Here is a 14,508-nt window from a genome sequence, read left to right as displayed (position 1 = left end):
AATGGTAATCTGATTTATTAAGAAGTATATCGCACAACATTAACTGCTGCAGCACTCACAAGCAGTGTTTTCTCTGCCCTAATGCACCTCCACCCCCTTGCCCTGTCCTGCACAGCAGGAGCACGGCCGGCCTGGGAGACGAGCAGAGACCCCAAGCAAGGACCCTCGGCTTCCTGTGCACTCTGATGCTCTCAGCCCCTGGCGCCTGTGAGCTCTCTGGTGTGTCACTTGTCTGCTTCTTGCCTCAGTTTTAATATTCTCCTCACCTGCACAAAGTCTCACAGTGAAGGGAGCAATAGAGAGGAAAACTCCAGTGCCTTCAGTCTGTGTCATGTGGGGTCTGGATTGGCTTGTTCTTAGGACTGTCCAGACACCTTGGAGAGGATGAGGTGATATTCCTGCCCGCTGCAAGTAGTTCTCCTGCTTCAGACTTCAGACAGCCAGGGTATTTGCATGAGGAGGTCCAGGAAGGAGCCCTCCACTCTGGCAGGGAAAGTGAAGGACCTTGAGCAACACTGGGGTTTTGCACATGCTAAAACCAAGCCCTGTTCAGTCTCAGAAGAAAGTGACTCCTTTTTGCCTTAAGCATGGTATACACCAAAATGATATGGAAAACCGCGTGGGTGGAGGTGTGTCTCAGAGGCCCCCTTCATCCTGAATGCAGCTGTGTTGGCTGTGTCAAGCTCTATGATGCTCTGCCGACTTTCGGGAGATAAAAGTGCGATGTGAGGATGTTATAAATGACTGAGTCCCAAATAGGGTTACAATCAAAGTTTACAATTTATTAAATGAATAGAGGCAAGCAAACAGCGCTGGGTGTGCTGGGAGTCTCTGCTCCACCAGGACGCACACCCGTTACGTAAGGCGGCTAATTTTTTATACTCCTAGGCTAATACATATTTATTACTACTTCTAAAAGAGGCAAGGTTATTATAATTGGTTTCCCGAATCCGAAGTCCTCCCAGGTGCACCTGCTTATCAGTCTCTGTTAGTCTTTCGGGGGCCGCTCAGACAGGGAGGCTCATATTCTTCCTCCTTATCTAGTGGTCTCTTGGCCGGCTGTCAGAAGTTACTGCACATCCGTGCAAAGTCAGCAGTTTTTCTCTGAAGAAATCCCTTTGTTCTCTTCTCGCCTAAACCCAGGCCTCAATGTTAACCCTTCAAACCCCTTAGTGGCACGAATTGCTGGACCATTCCTTACAAGGAGAACAAGGCTGGCAGCACAGCACAGGGATGTTCCTACCCTGGGGTGCCTTTCAGAACCTCTGCCAGCCAGATGGAGGTAGGAGAGCAGCCTCAACGACTCCCAGGATAAAACTTTACCCTGGGTTCTCCCTTTTTTACCTCCAGGGGAGTGCTTTCAGCTGCTATGAACATGACAAAATGGGAAACTCCAGGCCTACGCCAGCCAGGCCCAGACTCGGCCCATCCCAGGTTCACCCGGGCAGAGGGTGGCAGGTGAAATGTCGGTCCCAGGCCACGTCTGCAGAAGCTTCCCTGGCCCAGGAGGAGCATGGGAGCAGGGCGGCTGCCGGCCTTCCCTCACGGAGCAGGAGGCAGGGCCAGCAGCCTCCGGGCTAGGCCTCCACCTGGCGCCGAGCCACGGGCGGCCTTTCGGTTTCGTTTCTGGCGGGCTGACAAACACGTTGATGTGGCCACGGCAAAAGCTAAGGAAGAACGTAGAAAGTGTTGCAGCCTGGAGGAGGAACTCTGCTGTCCCATCTGCCTGCACAGGAGCCCTGTGTCACTCAGCTGTGGTCACAGCTTCTGCGAGCAGTGCATCCAGGAGGCGCTCAGTGCCCAGCAGCAGTCCCAGGCCCCGTACCCCTGCCCTCTGCGCAAGGTCCAGCTGGGCCCATCCTGGAGCTGCACGAGGACTTCCAGCTGTGCAGCAGCGTGGAGACGTTTCTGGCCACCAAAGGGAAACGGGGCGAGGTTTGCAAAAGGTTTTTGGTGTAAGGAGTTAGATTTAGTTAGATTTGATTATTTAGTTAGATTTGATTATTTGGCTTTGAATTTTTCAAAAGCTAAAACTTTCCAGCTATGACAAATATTTTGTGGAAAACCTGAACCTTCTGGTACCATTTTTATTCAAGAGGCATAAGAATCTGGTATGTGTGCCTGTTGAGGCCATTAATGGGTGCTGGAGGTGTGAAAACACTGCTAGAGGCAGGTGAGGAGTAACCAGCATCCAAGGCACCAGAGCTAGGCAGCAATATCCAGACTGTCTCATCCCTGACGAAAGAGCTCTAACGTCACCCCTGACAGCAATGGGTGCTGGGACATTCAAAAATTGGGACACACATTTGGCAAAGGCCACCTGGTTAGTCAATACTAGGGGATCTGCCAACCGAGCTGGACCTGCCCAATCAAACCTACTACGTACTGTAGAAGGGGATAACGTTCCTATAGTGCACGTAAGAAACACACTGGGTAAAACAGTCTGGGCTACTCCTGCCTCAGGAAAAGGCAAACCCATTCGTGGGATTGCTTTTCCTCAGGGACCTGGATGCACTTGGTGGGTAATGCAAAAGAATGGGGAGGTCCGGTGTGTACCTCAAGGGGATTTAATACTGGCTGAGAATAGCCCATGAGTTGAACTGTATTATGTTAATTATTATATAATACTGTATGTCATCACTACCATGATTGTTATATACTATAGATGAAAATGGTGATTAATTAGAATGTATTGGAAAGAGTGTAACCTGAGCATGACGTAAATGATATGGAATAAGGGGTGGATATATGTCCTGGTTTCAGTTGGGATAGAGTTAATTTTCCTCCTAGTAGCTGGTAGGGTGCTATGTTTTGGATTAGGATGAGAAGAGTGCTGATAACATGCTGATGTTTTAATTGTTGTAGAGCAGTGCTTACACTAAGCCAAGGATTTTCAGCTTCTCGCTCCGTCCTGCCAGCGGGCAGGCTTAGGGGTGCAGCAGGAGCTGGGAGGGGACAGACCCAGGACAGCTGATCCAAAGTGGCCAAAGTATGATATTATGCTATCATATGTTATAATAGCACTCACTTACTGTAATATCTTCTAAAATAAACAGCTGGGTGAGTAAGTACCAGTATTCTGCTGATCTCCTGAAAAGATGGTTGCTTATTACCTTACCCTCAGATGCCACAAATGCTGACAGATATGAAAACCAAGGATTTGGATCACATTAGGCACACACGAAGATTGGCAGGAACAGAATTTAAATGGATAAAGTGTGATTTATTCATTTAAAGTGAAATTTACTTATTCAAAGGGAAAGTTATTTATCTATTAACCTACCACATACAAAGTCACACATAAAAATTAAACATTGGCTTGAAAGACTTCAAGAATTACATTGGTTTTGCATTTATGTCCTATCTTTATGAGGAGGCAAGTAAACACAGTTTATAGTAGGGCTCACTGTAAAGACACTGGTGCTGAGGACAGCAGGCAGGTAAAAGGTACGCTTGCCATTTTGCCACCTCCATGAATGGCCAGTTTGTTTTAAAACTATTCATGCTGCTTCCATGTTACAAAGTTCAGTGTTCCTTTTTCCTCCTATGAGGATGTCCTGTCCTGCACTATGAATCAGCTGTGGGAACATAAAAATGCTCTAGCTATCGCCGTTGGGAAGCTTCAGTGAAATGAGAATCAGCTCAAGGTTTGAGCCCAGGTCACAGCTAATTCAGAGCATCTTCCCTCCGTGTTTTCTAAGAGATAAGTGATGGTCTAAGAAACCAGTGGACGTCACCTTCAGCAAGTTGTTCTGGGAGTTGCACCTGCAAAGATACTCCAATAATTGATAAAATTATCAGGCACAGCCCAGTATAGGTCTGTGCAGCTGATGGTGGTCTTGGGACTGCTCTGTGACAGCAGTTTCAAGCCAGGGCTGTAGAAGGATGCTGTGGCTGTGTTAGGAGGGGACAAAGACTGCCTGTGCAAGGCTGACTGGCAGCAGGTGACCTCCACTGACTGCACTGCTGTGGGCTGCCTTCCTCATCCCATCTCAACCCCCTGGAGAACAGTCAAATCAATAGCCCACAACTCTACTGCATTTTCACTTACATGTATTAAGGTCTCAGGATCTAGCATGGCTCACTCACAATAATTAATTCATTAGGAGGAATGCTCCTTATGAAAAATACCGGCTATTATTATTATTAGACCTGTAGAATAAATATGTTAAGCAAGGAACATAGAAATTTCTAGCTAGAACAGCAATCAAATCAGGAGGAAAATTCAAGTGTCATCTTGATGCCTAGCTTCTTGGACTATAACTACAATTAGAGAAACAGATAAATAGGAAGAGGTACCATCCAAAGTAGGGAAAACACTGATGTAATAAACTACCAGAAGTCAAGTTTCTCATGACTTCCCAATAGCTCCATAGAAAGAACCAGCTGGGAAACCACCATTTTTTGTGGTTGACTTCAGTCATTTGCACTTTACAGTTTGTACATAATATTATATATATTTTACAGTTTTCTATCCTTTAAATAAAAGTATACAAAAATAAATAAAGTGGGCTTTTCAGTGCTTACCAATATGGTTCTCACATTGCTAGCTGAATTTTGTCTGATATTGTTACTATAGCAGGATAATTTTCATACCTCTCTGTTTAATCCAATAGTCTAAACAAACACTTATTATATGCTTCTTTCTAAAGCCAGTGTAAAGGTCAGATACAAGCCTAATTAATAGAGACTCAGCACTGAAGTGTTGAGCTCCTGAGCCACTGCACCATTTTGTTATCTGTTCATTTAGACCAATACAAAAAGAGGGAATTCTCAGCTGCAAAAGCTGTTCAAAGAGATGAAGACACAGATAAATGAGAAAGAGAAGATCCTCAGTGACATTCAATCCATTGAGGAATCACAACTGGCAGATATTGTCAAACTGAAGAAGGAAATGGAACAGAAGAGAGGTGAGGCTGTGGTGGTTTTACTCGGTTGGGAGGCCGAGCTCCACCATAACTGCTCTCTCACTCCCCCTCCTCAAAGAGGAACGGGGAGAAAATACAATGAAAAGTGTTCAAGGATTGAGATAAGGATGAGGAGATCGCACAGTAATTATCGTGACGGGCAAAACAGACTCAGTGTAGGGAGACAGTAGGATTTATTGCCTATTACTAACAAGCTAGAGAAGCGAGAAACAAAGGAAAGAAATCAAAAGCACCTTCTCCCTTCCCCCCCATCCACCCTCTTCCACCTTCTCCCCCTGAGTGGCGCAGGGGAACGGGGGAATGGGGGTTATGGTCAGTCTATAGCGCTTCTTTGCCGCCGCTCCTTCTTGGTCACTCTCGTCCTCTGTGCTGTGGGGTCCCTCCCATGGGATGCAGTCTTTGCTGAACTGATCTGGTGTGGGCTGCCCACAGGCAGCAGCTCTTCAAGAACTGCTCCAGATATGGGTCTGTACCACGGGGTCCATCCCTCAGGAGCAAACTGCTCCAACCTGGATCCCCCACGGGCAGCAGCTCCTGCCAGGTCACCTGCTCCTGTATGGTCTCCTCTCCACAGGCTACAGGTCCGGCCCGGAATCTGCTCTGGCAGGGGTCTTCCACAGGTTGCAGTCTCCGTCAGTGCAGGTCCACCTGCTCCACCGTGGTCTCCTCCACGGGCTGCAGTGTGGAACCCTGCTCCACCGCGGTACTCCATGGGCTGCAGGGGGACAGCCTGCTTCACCATGGTCCTCACCACAGGCCGCAGGGGACTTCTGCTCTGGTGCCTGGAGCACCTCTCCCCCTCCTTCTTCACTGACCTTGGCACCTGCAAGGCTGTTCCTCACTCCTCTCACTCTCCCAGCTGCTGTGTAGTGCAGCATTTTTTTTCCCTGACTTAAATATGCTCTCACAGAGGCGCAAAACAACATCACTTATTGGCTCAACTCTGGTCAGCAGTGGGGCCCTTACCAAACATGGGGCAGCTTCTAGATCCTTCTCACAGAAGCCACCCCTATGGCCCCCTGCTACCAAAACCTTGCCACGTAAACCCACTACAGACACTGTGCAGCATCTTCAGTCCTTGCAGAAGATCAGACAGCAATCAGACACTTTCCTCTTCCTCAAAGTAAGCAGCTGTTCTTCATGCATATGCCTATTTCTCAGCCAGCTGCCCTTTCTGGAAATCACACTGAAGGTGTTTTTTTTTTTTTGGCAATCCTATTTGTAGGAATTTAAACTGGCACTGAACAGGTATCTTCCTCCTGAAAACGTTTGTTCACTTGTTTTCTCAGAGTTGAAGACCATAGAGTTCAGTTTACAAGCAGCTGTGTATTTGTGACACTCCCATACTTAAGTTGCAGTGAAGAGCCCTTGGCTACAGAGAAAACTGTCTCAGTTTTGGTGCTGTTTGTGGACAAGCTTAATAGCTTGACAGATTTATTATGTCTTCTCTTGCAAGTGATTCATTTAATTTATAGCTTATCACTTCCTAATTGATGTGTGTGTGTCAGCTGTAGTTTGACGGTGCAAAATCACACTGACAATAAGTTACAGGTTGATGAGGGATTTTGCTGCAGCAATAAACTCCTCAGTCTTATAAAGGGCTGGCTGTAACAGCTAGTTGGATTTTAAGATGTCATCTGTACCTTGCACAAATTAAAGCTGCGTTTGAACTTGGATTGTAAGGATAACTTTGAATCACCGTGTACCTAGGGGCTGTGCTGGCAGCAGTGCAGTCCATTACTCATAGCTGTGCCACAAGTCAAAATCTAGCCTGTGGGATCAAAGTCATTTTCCAGAAGCCTGGAGACCTCTTAATATGTCTGGCATTTTCTTTCTATCATGACGGTCATTGTGCTAGAACAGTAACAGCCTACCTGCAATAGGTCAGAGCACTGTTCGCACAAGAATGTTGGCTAAATGGCTCCCCCTTTCTCATTTTCAGCATTTCAAAGTTCCTTTGCAAGTCCGGTAAGTAAGTGATGGGTAATGCCAAATAAATTGCTACCTACAGCAATTGTGACTCACTTGACCTAAACAGAGGCCATGCTGCATGTTGCCAAAGCACCCTCCTCTTTGCAGAGTCCTTAATGAAGGAGTTTGTTAACTTTCCAATGCTATATGGCTTTCCATGGTGCAATACCTGTTTGCATCCTAGGATTGAGTCTGAGTTTCAGCACCCGCAGGACAGACACGTCAGTGAGGCAGCTGGATCAGGCCAAGATCAACAGCTACCAGCTGCTGATGTGGGACTACACGTCCCGCCTGGACTCGCTGCAAGCTGGGCACAGCAAGTGCCCTGCCCTGACCCAATGGCAGCACGCGGCTGAGCACTGGCACAGACCCTTCCCTCAGCACCCACTGCTGGCTCCTTCCCTCAAGGGTTTGGAGTGAAAGTTCAAGTGGGATTTGGGGGTTTTTTGAGTGCAGTGTGAGGTGATGGAGAGGGGAGAGGGAAGGGGTAGCAAGACCATTTCTAGGGTTCCAAACCTTTGCAAGGTCAGCTTCTCCTCCCTCTGCCCTAGCTCCCTGCTCCCACCTGTCTGCCAGGCACTGGATACCCAATCCTGGTTTTGAGAAACATCCTCTTTGTTTGCCCACCACCCTCCCCATCGAATTTATCCCTGCCCACAAGACCCAGGTGCACAGTACCAAGTCCCACACATGAATGCATTGCCAGCTTTGTAAAACGTTCTTCTCAATCCTATCTGGGCCAACTCACTAACCAGATTCAGTGGGACAGGTTAAAACTTTTCTTTATTTATGAAATATTTGTCCAGCAGTTGTTCATTTAAGGACTGTACATGCTTTGCTTCCTGTGCTTTGGTCTCAGGAAGGGCCAGGCAGATCCTAGAAGGTTGTCTTTTATCTCAAAAGAGGGGAGTCAGATCCATTGATGTCTCTTATTTTGTTATTCCCAAGATGTGATTCATGTTTTACAAGGCACTAACATCCACTGCTGTTTGTTTACAGTGGGGTTTCAGCTGCTGGTATCTCTTCAAACTGGAAGTGTTCAAAAATACTAGCTATTCCTCAGGACTCTGGCACTGGGACTGTGAATCTTGCAGAGAAAATCTCTCACCTAAAAATGCCAGCAACATTTTGTTGCATGCTTCTCCTCTCCTCGACAGAGGTGAGACCAGTGGGAGTGCAGCCTCTGGGCACAGGGCACAGTTCACAAAATCCGCAGAAATCTGTGGGAACTCACCAGAGAAATCATTTATCTTCAGTTTGAGGGAGAGGCTGGTTTTGCTTCAGTACTTGGTAAAAGCCTGAGTCTGGGAAAGACCAAAGAGGGGTTCCCACTGAGCAAGCCTAGTGCCTGAAAGGATTCCCAGACAAATCCACATGCTACAGGAGATATTAAATCTGTGAGCACTATTACTTTTCAGATATCAGTAATACTCAAACAGATTTCTGCTGGGTAGGATGTGGTACATTTTTTTTCTGTAAGCATTTCTGAAGAAAACCTATTTAGAAGTTATTTGAAAGATTTAATTGCTGTTTTTCTGCAACTAAAATTCAGTTCACTTTTTTTTTTTTTTTAATTCAGAAAAGATGTGGTGCTTTCTTCTCCACTTTTTAATTTTTGGAGAGGAAAAAAGTCCATTCTGACAAATATTTCTTATGGTATGATTGATGGTAAATCTTTACTTTTACTTTGGAAGGGATATGTTTGAGAACAGCTATATAATGGGGAATTGAGGACAATGTCGTCTTGCCCTAACTGCGAACATATTTGTTTTACCACACACATGTAAGAGACCACAAAAAAAAAAAGCAAAGAAAAAAAGCTATTAAATGGAGTTTGAATTACACAGTGCAGCTTAACTTTGGGTAGTTGCTTTGACTTTAAGAGAGCCAGCCTCACATCTAGAGATGTATCTTCAAGTCATGGTACATCACCATTTGTTTGTCTTGTGAGCTTAGTCTTTTACTGACAGATTAATGTCTACGTTGTATTCAGAACTAGGCTCAAAACAGGTGAGGGAGAAGAATTTTTTTTTCCTAAGGGAACGCAAAACTGTAATTGGAGGCAACTTGTCAAATACGTTATTAGCATAGCAAAAAAATATTGCTTTATTGTTTCACTAAGTAAATCTTTTCCATCTCATGTACTTCTACAGTATAAAACCAACTGAAAGGATGAAATGGCAAGCATGAACAAAATGAATGGTTCATATACGTAATGGTCCACAGGGAAAAAAAAAAAGCCAAAAAAAGTCAGAACTGAGGGGGAAAGGAAAAGTTAAACATTGTTTAAAATGTCCTCTAATTCCGGGTACCTGCCAAGTGCCTTGGCTTCCCCTGCATACCTACTAAAGCAATTCCATAGCACATGCACATTTTGTAAGGAAGGATTAACACAAATATAAGAAAATCTCCGACAGCTGCTGGCTTCCAGACCATGATCCACATTGCTGCTGGTCTCCACTTAGAGGATTTACAAATGATATGCGGCGCCCTCAACACTCCCAGCAAAATGAGAACAGTTTGCCTGGTGAGTTCACACAAGATAAATCACTGAAAATAAGAACACTTAGGATAAAGAAAATAAAATTCGGCATGTAAGGAATGAAACTCATTTAACATCACAAATGGCCTTGGGAAAGGGACTCAGCAGATGCACCTGGTCTTCTCAAGGAGTTGTTGTAGAAACAGTAATAATGCCTGTGTAAAGAGCCACTCCCTTCATTATTTCCATGGCCTTGCTTTCCTTTGCCTCTTCCAAGGACTGGAAGGTGGGGAACTCGGCCGGGGAGGCACAGGGCTGCATCCACAGTGGGGCCGTGTGTGGGGCAGTGCACGCCTGGCAGCAAACATCCCACACACAGTGCTGCTCCCGGCACAGTTCCCAATGGGCTCGGATTCTGGTGCTCTTCCTGCATGACAGATGCTTTATCACCACTGCATTTTTGAAGCATCCTGCACTGGAGGGATGGGTACAACTTACTACTTGCAATAGCCAATATATACCTAATTGTAGGTAGTAAAAACAATAAAAGCAGCAAAACCCACTTCAGATTTAGAGCGACGTATCTGTTCAATGTTTAAAGGGGTTGCCGAACTGTGGTGGATCTGCAGCCCTTGCTCTGCCGCACACTTCAGCTGTCAGCATAACAGTAAGCACAAAGCCACATTCTGGGAGCTCAGCAGCAGCTCAAGGTGACTTTGCAAATATTCCCTACTGCTCCAAGCCAGTGGGACACGAAGGACAGCTGCTCTCAACCACTCAAATGAAGCAGAAGAAATGAGCCTGTTCCTCATCTCTTTCATTACCTAGGCTTCTCCCTGACTGCCAGGTACTTATTGCTTTCACCCTGGGTGAAAGAACCGTGACCAGCCAACGCAGCCCAGCTCTGCTGCTGCAAATCAGCGCGGAGTGAGAGGCTTACTCGGCACCGTATTTGAAGTAACTCCTCCCATCCTTGTCTCTCTGCATCTCTTACATAGGCTACACTTAGGAAATGTCAGCACCTCTGTATCCCAATCTGCAATACCACTTCAGCATTTCCCCAGCATAAACCCATGTTACAAACATATATTCCCATGCCTCCAACCACAGGATGCTGCGGGAGAGCCAGGGTACTGCTTTTCCCCTCTCTAGCAGAGTGAAAGGCAACTAGCTGCAGGATGCTGAGAAACTCCTGCTCTCCCGGCATGTTCTGGATAGATAGCTGCCTCCTCGCTCGCAAGCTGCTCTCATTTTTTTTAACATAATTTCTGACAGTCTTGGAGGAAAAATGATGCTACTGTCCTCAGGAAGGATGAGGTACTGACTCTGCCTTTCCTCTAATGCCAGCAATTGTCTTCCGGAAACTCCAAGCCCCTGGTAGAAACTTCTGTGACCTGTTTAGAGAAGGGTCCTCCTAGAAACCTTTACCATACACAGCTGTCCAGTTCTCACAAACGGACTCACATTCACAAGAGGTGTTCAGAACAGCTAGGAGCAGAAGCCAAGAAGAGTACTTCCGAATCGGGCTGGGAAAAAGCTGTTTGTGCTTCAATGAAGAGCTCTGCAGCCCTCACTAGGCAGTCCTAATGCTGCCTTTGAAGCACTGATCACAGATAATACAGTACCACACTAGGATTAAAATACTTGGATTAACTAAAACGGGATTTATTGGCCAAAACAAAGACAACAGTTTTCTGGAACTTGCCTATCATCTAATTTGAAGGGAAAAGTCCATGGAGCTCTTCATTGCTATGCTTGCTGGACTTGAATCTGTGGCTGATGTAAATGCTTGCCAAAATGGCACAGAAGGAGGTGGCTCTATTGTAGGCTAAATTAACGTGATGCAGGAGATAAGGACTTTATAACAGCTGCTATATGGCAAAAGCAAAGGATTTCGTTTCAAGTAGCTTGGAAAAAAATACATTTTTCAATACTGCCACACGCTCACAAAGCTTGGGGATGAAAATTAATATTTAGGGATGCAGTTTTTCTGAGTTAGATAAAAGGCTGATGCTGCAGTTTATTTCCCCATATGTTTGACCTACTATAGGATTAGCAAAAATGGACTCCTCTGAATTTCAGACTAGTCATACTCTTAATATTCCTCGGATTAGCCTTGAGGAAGCAAAGAGAAGTGAAAGGCTTGATGAAAGCCGTGTAAGAAAATACACTGGAGTCCAGTAATTATTTAACTAGGCCTTCTATCCCACAACAATGCAAAAAAATTAATACCTAATTAATTGTTGGTTCTAGGAGACCTTATTGGACTATGGCATACATTGAGAGTGCAGCAGTTCTGCACAGCTATTTGTACAGAACACTCTTTCTTGATAGCAACACAGCTGTGAGATATGTAGTCCTGAGATACGGACAGAGCTAATTTCTTTCCAATATCTTTATGGCTCAAGTATTTAGATTATCTACGGACTCTGATTAATTACAACTTCTATATTTATTATGCTGTCTTCACCCCACCCACATCAGTTTACTTGGCATTGTCACATTTTTGATGGAAATCTTTAGAGGAGAGTGAAGTACCTGATTTTATGGCTCTTTTTTTGGTTTTGCCAAGCATTGTGTGATGTGGCTGAACTTATAATCAAATACATAAATAAAGTGCATTTCAAAAGCTAGAACACACATTTTTCTGTTACTTAGTCTGACAGGTTTTCTAAACAAGTCAGATGTGCCACATCGACACCTTCACATGTCTGGCACTATGGCCTGCTCTGACCAGCAGGTTGGACACCAGACCCCATGGGTGCCACTTGGGTTTTGCACACAGAATTCAGGTTGTCCTGCAGAACATTGTTATTAGTCCCTCGGTTGCTCCCCCAAAAGGCTCACGTTCAAGAAGCTCAGGGTAGCTTAACATTACTTTTGTTGTTTTGTCCCTATTTCCCTTTCCATTGCCTATTGACGTTTACTATAGTAGCACCAGCGTGGTTGTGTTCAGTTAATAAGGAATTAAAGCAGGTGCCTGCTGAACAGGGCTTCCTTGCTGGCGAGCCTGGAGACCCATGAGCAGCTGCTGGCACCCCTGTGCCTAGCCTCCTCTGTTCAGCTCCTGATGCTCAACCAGGTAGCTTGGCCACGCTCCTCGTCCCCAGTTAGACTGGCTCCTAGCTCCTAGCTGGCTGCCTCGGCTCCTTCTCCTGCTATCCCATCCTGCTGGGAGGAGCAGAGAGCAATGTGGCACATTTGCTGCAGGAACTCCTCCCCTCTCTGCAGGCCGGGAAGCACCTCCAGGGCTGATGTTTGTGCCTATGCAACCCAGCAGCAAAGAGGCAGGAGAGACTGAGCCCTGCCGCTGTGATCCCCCACCCTCTGCTGCACCAGCAAGCTGGTGAAGGGGAAGTGAGACCTCGCTGAAAGAGAACAGCAGAGGGTGCACGGGTGGGTGCTAACTGTGTCTTTTTTCCCTGGCTGGTCTCTCACAAGCAATACTTGTCCTCTTTCTCTTGTGGGAGACCAGACAGGCTGCCCATGTGGGGAGGCAGGTCTGCACAAGCTGCGATAAGCAGATACAGACCTAAGTCTCTGGGAAGCAAGTTTGGCACTGCCCATCTTCTTCATCTCCAAATTTCATCAACATTTTGCAAAAGCAGGCCTGAACCCCAGTGAATGACAAGGAAGCAAGGATAAAGAGAGAAAAGAAGACATTTTTAGCAGCTTTCACCATAGCCTATCTATCCCACACTGGAGCTGCAGGCGTGGCAAGCTTGCTGGGGACAGGGCAGGGAGTGAGGAGGTGGCAGGAGGATAGAGCTGAGCTAGAAGCTGAGCAAGGACTGAAAAGAATCGGGAGAGTTGCTGCACAGCATTGGTTTTGACAGGGCAGAGAGGGAAGATGAAGCCTTTGCATGTAGCCTGTCTAGCGGTGTGCTGAGGAGACCAGGGTGCAGCAGGACTATACGAGAGCTGCTGGGCAAAAGGGGAGCAGGAGTGCTGGGGCCGTGCTCCAGTGCTGTGTGCGGGGCTGTGCAGGATTACGTGCATGGTGGAACAAGATGGAGTGGTCCACCGAGGTTTTTCAGGTTATTTAGCAGGCCAACAAACTGCTCTCTGGAGATTTGCTATCGCAAAAATGGTGGGACAAGCTGAAGAAACAGAGGCAGCAGGTTGGACATGTAGACTAGGCCGGATGGGGAGGTGGCACATATTGGCGTTTGTGCATCAGCAAGCCTCAGGTCAAGATTCTTGGCAAGATTCTGGAGCATGAGAAATCCCCAGACAGATTTCTCCAAGGCCAAAAGTTCCCTAAGCACAGAAATGAATTAACCACAAAACTCAGTATACCTTAGGAAAAGAAAAGCAGTTGTAAGTTAAATGATTTACTCATCTTAAATATTTAGTTGGATTTTTACCCACTTTTTAGAAAATCAGTGTAAAATAAAAAGAAAAAAAGAAAAAACACAATCCAACAATAGTCCATATACAGTTAAAAGGACAAAAATAACAATAGTGATGATCCTGAAAAAAAAAGTACTTTGGAATTTTTTCTTTAATATCATTTTCTTTGTGTTCCACGAAGATACTATTGCCCTGTTTTTCTCAAGATGACATGATATATTTGATGATCCAAATTGTTCCACAGCCAACGCCTCTAAAGACAATGAAAAGGCTATAAAGCCTTATATCTTTGTTTTGTGGTATTAGGTTTCTGCAGAGCTCCTACACAAAGGCAGTCTCTTAATGCTTTTATAATAGATGTCAGTCCTCACAATGGTTCGCTCTGATGGTATTGGAGTCACCATATACTTCAAACTCCATTAAAGCTCCTGTGTTAATCCCTAAAAAGATTGGGAAGTTAGAGCTGCTGATGATTTTGACAGCAGATAGATAGTGGAGAGGAAGGTAACTCTTTTTTTTCCTTTTCAACTTGCATCTTCCACTTACCATCGTTTCTAGTTAAAACCTTGTTTTAACTAGATGTTTACCATGTGAAGTATGATGTTTTCTACAGAACGACAGCCCTTAAAAACAAGATTTTTAGCATTTGCGTAACACCAAAAAACATGGAATCTACAGGTCTGACGTTAGTGTCGCTTTCTCCAGTCATACATTGATGCGCTATTTGGTGGCTCAAGGTTCCACATGAAATGCAAATATTAGGCAATGTTCGAT

Source organism: Anser anser, assembly GCF_964211835.1.
Source record: "Anser anser genome assembly, chromosome: 14".
NCBI lineage: Eukaryota > Metazoa > Chordata > Aves > Anseriformes > Anatidae > Anser > Anser anser.
The sequence above is the reverse complement of the archived record's forward strand: the minus strand, read 5'-3'. Positions refer to the sequence as shown.